The sequence below is a fragment of the Silurus aristotelis genome (genome assembly GCF_946808225.1).
Source record: "Silurus aristotelis genome assembly, chromosome: 1".
Lineage (NCBI taxonomy): Eukaryota > Metazoa > Chordata > Actinopteri > Siluriformes > Siluridae > Silurus > Silurus aristotelis.
Window position 1 is genome coordinate 10,463,732 of NC_139574.1, and position 9,806 is coordinate 10,473,537.

The window sequence follows — 9,806 nt, forward strand, 5'->3', positions numbered from 1 at the left end:
AGAAGCTCTGAACTGTTACTACCTTTGTGTCTTCTACTTTGGAGAGGGTGTGCTTGGGTAGCTCACACTTTTCATTCTGTTTGCTCTGCTGTATTTGTAAGGCTGGAGGCTTGTCCATGAGTCACCTGTTTTGGATGGAGCAACCTGTTTGGAGATTGCTGTAGGCTGGCCGTTGGGGATTTGGAGGGCAGAAGTGCCGTGTCGCCCGAGAAAAGATGCTCATAAATCTTCCTGATGTGAAAACAAATTGCAGGGAGCAGACTCAGCTCCAACCCTCTCTTCTGTGCTAAACCTAACCACACCAGACCTTCCACACAAACCTTACTTAACATCTGCTTTGTGTGTTTACGTGTGTGTGCGTGTGCTAAAAAAAAGCGGGAAAAAGGAGGTTGCTTTCATTGAACCCTAAAAGGAAGGTTGTGAAGGCTGCTGGTAAATCTAGGAAGAAATTCACCCTGTGAAGAAAAGCTTTTTCTGTATGTTTGTTTATGTTGTATCTTATAGATAAGATTCTCACAGCTTCCTCGCTGCCAAATGCACCATGAAATTGATGTAAAATGTCAGCGTGGTCAACCTCAGCGTTTAGTCCAGCTAAAATATCTCCTGCATACACCCTTTCTGGACTAGTGGCTATCCATGATACCAGTCAATACCAGAATGATCATCCTGTCAACAAATGGAGAACAAATGGAAAAGTCTAAGATGATAAAATTGAAAACATGAGTCAGCAGTCATCACTAGGCTTTAAAAACGGCGTCTCTCTGTTCTTCATAGTGTCTAAAAGTGGTACCTTACAATATATCAGGTTTTCTAGACCTGAAATTTATAACTGATGTAATAAGTTTTACTCCTTTACATTTTCCATCAGGATTGGCAATTTAAAATTCTATCACTAATAAATATGTATGTACCTATGATATTCTGCATTACGTTTTTAAAGCATACTTCTGCTCCAACTTGTCTTTAAAAGCATCCTGATGTGTGCATTTGAAATGCATTCTCTCTTTCTGAAGCCTGAAAACTTTTTTTGTGAGAAACGGATTTCACACAGCTGTTAGAGCGGAGAGCAAAGCGGTGATGTAATGCTTTAATGATGCAGTTTTTGCATTACACTTTGCCATGATTTTCACTCGATTTGTCAGGTGTTAACACTGATGGAAAGTAATATCCCAATGGAAAATGGTTTTCAAAAACAGCTAGAAAAATATACAAGAGTTGAGTCTGGTCTGCTTTTCATTTTTCTGTGAACACTATATGCAGAATAACCATTTTTTTGTGATTGCAAAGAGGAGAAACTCAAGAAAGGAAAAATAACGTGAATAGTTTTTCACTTTGCTCTACTCCTGTTGCACTATTACTACAATTCTACCTTTTATTACTTTACCCAATAAACATGTATATAAGCACACCACATCTTTACTATGCTATTTGAATATATAAGCATTCCGATCGTCGCTTATGAACTTCTTGCGTAAAGTAGTGCATTTCACCACACATGACTAGACTTATAGTTCCCTGCATAAGTATTTACCTCCCTTGCACTTCAGGCACAATATGAACTATTTTAATACTAATGGAATCACTTGGGATTATGTGTACACAAAATAGCTCACATTGACAATTATTTAACTCCATTAAAGTAAATGTTATATGATTATGGCAGATTATTACTATTATACTAGTTTCACTATACCAAACCATGTCTTTACGAAGCTTGCTTCGTGCACAGATGCATCTCTATCCCTCTTAGCTCCAGTAAAAGAGAATTATAACGCTACAGCAAAGACATTGTAGAATCTCCAACTTTGTGGCAACGTTTGGAAGAGAAAAAGAAAATGACATATCATTGTGACAATTGGATGTTCACAAATTTTTTCAATAGAATGTAATGTATAACATGTGTATATACGTATGTATGTATATACTAAGAGTAACTCACGGAAAATCTGATACTTCTCAAAAAGCTGCGAGTGGCTCGAAAGTTCCAAGTAACATTTCAAAACAGAGTTTGTACAATAGATTACATAAAAATGTTAGAAATTTTATTTTTAATTGTATTATTCATTTAAAGTAGAACATAAAACATTTTTGACAAATAAATCAAAATTTTTGTTGAGTTTACAGTACAGTACACGTACAATTCCCCTTCATCGACCATCAAAAGGAGAGAGTCAAAACCTCGCGATTTTCTGTTACTCATGAGGTGTCATAGAACTTAAATCATATATATATATATATATATATATATATATATATATATATATATATATATATATATATATAGTACAGACCAAAAGTTTGGACACACAGAGTCACAGTTTGTAATTTCATAGTCATGAAAATAAAGAAAACTCTTTGAATGAGAAGGTGTGTTCAAACTTTTGGTCTGTACTGTATATATATATATATATATATATATATATATATATATATATATATATATATATATATATATATATATATATTAGTACTGTAAAATACTTTTATTATACTTTTATACTTTATTTTATTGTATTTATTTTTATGCTACTTTATTCTTTTTAATTTTTTATATTGTATTTCTATTTTTCATTTTAGTAAAAAGCGTTTCACTACATGTCGTACTCTGTGTGAAAGTGTACTGTATTTGACAAATACATTTTTATTTTGAATCTCTTATATGTTGATTATATATAAGTTCTCTAACCATAAAGCTGCGATTAAACATCAAAATCCAGCAAATCATATTTAGGCTTGTGCAAAATAGTGGGGTTGTGTAAATAATAACCTTTTTCGAAGAAAGCTTCAGGGTAATAAGGCTATGTTTATGTCCATTAACAGTTCCCTTTGTTATTATCATGCTTGAAGTTGTCCCATGAGTTTTATATCATCCTACGCACTCGTCTTACTTAAAAAGGAACGACTGATTTTACTCACCTACATATTTTTTACTTTTTATTTAGATAAAAACTTAACTGGTCAAACACGCAGCAAACCACCAATCAGGATCGAGCTCTGTTTTAAACTTGTTCTGATTGGTGCTTGGTGGCATCTACTTATCACCAAGATACAGTTCAGCATGAGTTCAACAGCAAGCAGAACATCTTGGGAGGAATAAATGATGGAAAAAACTCCTGACTCGAACTTGCTACAACACCCAATGCCTAATTTGCAAGATTTTTTTTAAGTAGTTTTGGGCTCATGATAACTGTAATAGAGAACAAATAGTGTTTGACAAATTAATGTAATTAATAGATTGGTCTGCTAAGAGTAACAGAGACTTTTACCATAAACGAAGTTCATTTAGTAGTCTTGGAACAAAAATTATAATAGGAACATTATAGCCATTATAAATCATAGTACTTTGGATACTTTAATACATTTGAAGGCAAATACTTTTGCACTATTACCCAAATAAACGTTTAAAGGGAGCACTTTTACTTTTAATAGAGTAATATTATACCTAGTGTATCTCTAGTTTTACTCAAGTAGATGGTTTGTGTATTTTGTCCACCACTGGTCACGTGACACCTTCACCTGTTCCTAGAAGATTGTGGAGTTTGTTAGAGAGAATGCTCAAACAAGTCCAAGGCACAGATGTGCAAAAAGTCATTTTTAAATAATAATAATAATAAAAAGAATTACAATTCCTCAGAGCACCAAGCACTAATAAATCCATGACTTAAAAATGGGGGGAACATTTGGAACCTGTACACGTTAATAAACACCTTTAATATTTCATCCACTCTCTCAAAGGTGGCCAGTTGTGCTGTCAACACCTGCTGCACATCCAGCACTTACACCACTGCAGGAAACAAGCACAGAGGATTAGCAATACAGTGAATCAAACACGACTGCATTTCCACCCAGTGCACTATTTTGCCGGTTGAAGGCTTTGGAACAACAGCGAAACAACTTCTATTACTTACTGTTCTGCAGGGTTTCCATGCAGCAAACTCCTCCATGATGAGCTTTAACTCCAAAACATGGCTCTCACTAGCATCTGCACAATTCCCCAGACATGCTGCTCCTCTTTATTAGTTTTTCATCAGTTTTTTGTTTGTTTTTGTTTGTTTGTTTGTTTGTTTGTTTGGAAATGAAACATTAAAAAACTTAAGTGTTTCAGCACAATTACTTCTATGTACTTAGTGACCTCCGAGACTAGCAAGGTCACCTGAGCTAATTGAACACATACTATTAGACAGTAGATAATTAGCAATCTCTAACAAAACAATATATATCTAATTATATTAAATACTACAAAACAGTGGGGGGCCGTGCATTTGGTACCTGGGCCTTTAGTAAAGACTTAATCCACCTCTTAATACCACCACCATGTCACAATTATAGAAACTATCAATACAATACAAAAACGCAATAGAACAACGCATGGCATTACAGAGAGAGAGGCATTTCACATATGGAGGGTGAATACCATTTTACTAAAACAAGAAACCCAGTTAAGACAATCTTCAAACCTCTACACTACAACCGCAACTGTGCACCTACATCATCTGGAGCAGATCAGAATCAATATTTGTCTAATAACATGACAAAAACAATGCAATGTAAATAAAATACAACCTACTCACCAGAGATTCAGACTCATAATTTGCACTGCTCCTCAGAGGCTGTAATCCAGTGGTACCGCTCGTATTCACTGGTCTGGAAGTGGTGAACAAACCCTTTCCCAGGCTGAGACAAGCTAGCTAGCTTCAGGGTTGGCCGACCTCCTCACGATGTTTAGCTTTTCTTCAAAATGGATTTTTAATTATGTCTGAGACAAAATCAATTTCTCTTCCTTCGTGGGCACAAAAAGTCTAACTTAGATAAGTTCATGTGTGCAGAGCTACAGGAGTGTTTTGCCAGTCAAACTTGGCTGTAACAGTTTCCCTCTGACCAACCAATCAGAGGACGGGAAAATGTTGACGTTATTCTGGGCCAGCTAGCTGGTGCTGTGAGGCAAATATAAAATCTGATTGGTTAAAGAAACAGACCCATTAATAATTTTTTCCATAGAGAATATTATCAATGGGTCTGTTTCTTAACTATCATTTCACTATCAGAAGCACTGACTTACATTTACAACCTTAATTCTAATATTTGTTCCATGAAATTACATTAATACAAATATTAGTATTTAGGTTGTAAATGTATGTCAGTGCTTCTGATAGTGTTTGGGCCAGCAGAGAAGGCTTTGCTGGCCCTGACCGCCCAACACTGCTACATAAGTATATATACATCCAGTTTGATTTATGTACAGACATGTTGCTTTGTTTTGGTTTTGCACATTTCAAAATTCACTTATAAAAAACAACTGGCTTCCAGAAAGCAGTTATGCATTCAACATATATCAAACAGCATTCAACAATGAGGATTAATATAAAATTACCAAATACATAGAGACAAGAACAGGAGCAGTGAATTAAGATGTGCGCATGTATCTGTATTTAAAAACTACAATGAATAGACATTTGGTGTCTCCAGATTTGGAGTCTGGTTCCTCTCATGGTTTCTTCCTCACATCATCTCAGAGAGTCTGTCCTTGCCATTGTCACCCCTGGCTCACTCATTAGGGATAAACTTATCAGGACTAAATTCTACATTTAAAATTAAAAATTTAGATTCCAGAACTTTTTTATTTCTGTAACGCTCCTTCAAGACAATGTTCATTGTTAAAATTGCCATACAAATAGAAATTAATTGAAGTGTAGCCTATGGGCACCTTTGAGACAATGTTCATTGTTAAAAGTGCCATGTGTAAAACTGTGACAAAAACACTCGGCTCACCATCCTGTAAAATTAAAGCACTGTGGTTATGGACTGAACCAGTTCATCAGTTTATTAACTAGAAAAATGAAACTTTTTAAACTAACTTGGACTTAGAGGCTACTGATAAAACTAATTAACATTCTAGAAGTGATCCTATTTAAACCTCAATTGGGAAACAAATGATCAGACTTTACTTCATAATAGATTAGCATGAGCTCTTTAAACCAGAGAAAATCCTTCAACAATTGTGGTATTTAAACTGACAAACTTATTTTGCCTGTTTTGTTCCAGACCCTTTGTTATAATATTGTCATAAATAACCATTTTTTGTTTAAAATTAGAACAAAAAAAAATTTTGTTTACAATTCTTTAACAATTGAAACATTATAAACCAAATAAAAGCTTTCAACCATAAATATCCTTCCACATAATGATAACATTTACAGTAGGAATTCACTCATCCATCTTCAGGATCCAGAGTTTATTTTAAGAAGTAACTTTATAACCTTAATTTCTTATCCTCTAAACAACTGGAAAAATAAGAGGACATTTGGCAGGCAACACATTTAATAATTTTGGTGTATATATAAACAGTATATATATGCAGGATGCAGATTAAGCATCATGCATAGCAGTCAAGGTTTATGGGTCTTGTTCAACGGCGAGTCTGGCAGTCTGGGATTTCAATTTATGATCATTAGGGTGGAATCCTAACCACCAAGATTAACCGCTGCACATAAGCAACTCTACAGCATTATGGAATTGTGGGTGTGGTTGCTGAATTCATGACAAACCATATTTCCATCGTTTTCCCTTGTTCCATGTCTCATATCCTGCCATATAAATCTGTCTTCATCTGTTCATCTGTGTTTGAACAAGTAATAATTTATAGTTTTACTAATGGAAATCATTATTTATTAACCAAAAGGGAATTTATAATTTCTTAGAGAAATTCCTCCCTTTATTTTTGTGCTTGTTTGTTTGCTTGCTTGTTTTTTTTTATTTTATTTACTTTTGCTTTTAATGATAAGACATCAGAACACTTTCAATTATTTCCAAAGTCAGTTTGTTGACATTGTACAAGAATGCAAATTTAAACTACACTTGAAAATGGCAGAGATGAAAGCAGTAATCTTATATCAAGAATTGTGATTAAGCAGGATTATGATTGTCTCTTTAAACCTGTATTTATCAAATAGACCAGTTTTCTATACAATGTTTTTGCTTGCCTCAGGGTCCACATGTAGAGAGCTGAATCTAGCTATTTATATTTCGTTGCCTTTAATGCAGTGCTTTCAGACTTGACACTTGAATTGTTCCTGTTGACACACATTTAACTAATGCGCTTTTCTGTCACTCGCCTGCTTGTCTCGTGGAATAAAGCCCAATGTTGTGGAGGAGCTGGGTATTAAAGCGGTTGTGTATGCGAGGAGATGCAGCATTGGCAAACGGCGAATGAAAAGATCCACTAAAGCGTCTCAGCAGCAAATCTACATGGGGCAAATCCTATAATCTGCTGCAGTGCCAGCAGCCCAGAATGATGTAGAGCAATTGTTCTGCCAATGGAGAGACTCTTTCTCTCTTGCTCGCTCTCTCTAGTCACCTCATCCTGGTGTCAAATTAATCCTCAGGAGTTTCATAAAGATTTGGCTCAGTTTGTGCTATCTCAGCTACCGATAAAGCCTTTGTCAAGACTGCAATAAAATTGCTGTACTTTCATATATGGTAGGTTTAAAAGATACAAAGATAAGGAAAGAATAAAGAGTAATTGTGTGTGTGTGTGTGTGTGTGTGTGTGTGTGCGTGTGTGTGTGTGTGTGTGTGTGTGTGTGTGTGTGTGTGTGTGTGTGTGTGTGTGTGTTTTCTATTAAGAGAAAAAGTCTGCAAGTATGTAGAAAAGTGTTTAGTCCAAATTAGATTGTGTAGCATAGGTATTGCAATTTCCCTGCTTTTTTTTCTGCATTTACACCTTTTATGTGAAACTGCACAATATTTCAACACCCGCATTTTTTTTTTTTTTTTTATGTAATAGGTTTGGGACATTTTTTGTTCTGTAGAAAACTCTGTGTATAAAAAATGTGTATACCCTGAATTCTTCTAAATATTTTTGCCACAGATTTCCCAAAATCTAATTGTAATGTACAGTTAACTGTGAAAATCTTTTTTACTATAATTAACTTTAAATTAAGTTGCCCATGAGTAATTTAATCTGGGTGTAACAAGTTTAACCTTTTGTCTTAAAAAATAAAAAAATAAAAAAATAAAATGTTAGAGTTGCTCTGTTCCAAGTGTGATCGCTGGATTTGGGCAGTTTTTGTTGAATTTTTCTTCATTCTATGACAATGATAGTGAGTATACTCTAATAAAACACAAGAAACTCAGGTAATAATAACATAAAAAACTCAGGTAATAATAACATAATAACATACTTGTAGCTAAAAAGCGCAAATGCGTTTCCAACTTACTACTGAGAAATCAGCTAATTGTTGCAGCCATTTTTGCCAATCTTTGCAAAAGAAGGCCAACAGTTTGACATGTTCTGTTTCTTTTCTCACCTAAAGTGATTTTTCCTGATCTCCTAAAACCTTATGGAGTGAAACATAAACCCACTTTCATTTCAACACCAATTTCCAAGATGGAGTCGTATCTCCAGAGCTGTGAGAAGCCATGGGGAGCATGCAACGCAACACAACACCAGCACACAGGAGGGATGAAAGCTTACGGCACTGAGAGGCACTGAGTCCTCAGTACACACCTGAAAACAACAAACAAGTGGAGGACTGAGAAAAGCTTTCCCACAAATGAGGTCATGTGTAATGGGAAAAAAAAAGATCGAAGCAATCCCAGGATGAGAGATGAAGAATCGGAAAATAAGAACATGGAATGTATGACCCTGGTGCTCTCTTTCTCGGTCTGCAGTGCCTGAGGCTCAGCAGCTGCTGGATGGGGAAACACTGTGATTGGCACATGCTGCTCTTTGGTTTGCTCCTGGAAAGCAACATGAAAAGAGGGATGTAGTAAGGTGAACGTGTGTGAAGGGATTGACCCTAATCCCAGCTCAATCATACCAGACCAGAGCACGAGCACTCGAAAAGCAACCTGCTTCTTACCACTGCAACCAGTTTCAAATAGTTATTGATCAGAGTTTTGGGTGACCCATTAAAGCTAGACATTTGTCATACATGTCACAGGGTGTTTGATCCTTCCATTATTGTTTTTTTGAAGCATAATCAATCATTTAAGTTGCACCATAAATCTTACGCATGAACACCATACCGCAATCTATTGTAGACAGTAGGTGAATGGAGGATATTAATGGGGACCGTGATATCATAAACATCACATTATTTAATTCTTGCTCACTCTTTTCTTCATTTTGAAGTTATTACACTCAATCTCGAGAGGGTTCTCTGCCTCAGAAACATCTCCAAAATATTTAGTCAATTAAACTGTCAAGTCATCATGCACCCCTACAGTTTTTATCCATTGAACTAGCTTAAACCAGTACTCCAGGCTATCTCCTTGTTGTTTTTCTAAAATCAATGAATAAATGACTATAGCTCAAGTCACAGTGAGGTGACAAATTGGCTTTGCCCATTATTTATTTCTCTGCTGTGTGCAATCGATTGCAGTGTTCAAAGAATTAGCTACATAAACCAACATAATGAACTCCTATATTGGCAGCCGAAATTCTGGTATATTGAATTCGTTGCGTGTTGTTCTTGTAGGTGTATTGTATACTTTTTTCCCCCATTCATTCATTCAATCATTCATTCATTCATTTATTCATTCATTCATTCATTCATACATTCATTTACTGAGCAAAGGATGAACAGTTCTGTCCAGAGCTCTCTATCTGAAACTACAGATTCCAGTTCTCTAGGAGGCTCCCTAGACATTCTCAAGACACCTGTGGTATATAATCTCTCAGCAGGTCCAAGGTCTGGCATGGTCTGGCATTCTCTGTCCAGTGTGATGTGCTTGATCAGTTTGGATCTAGCTAGGAGACATCTGTATGAGGTACCTGACTAGTTGCTCTGCCTCTACTTCGAGTCA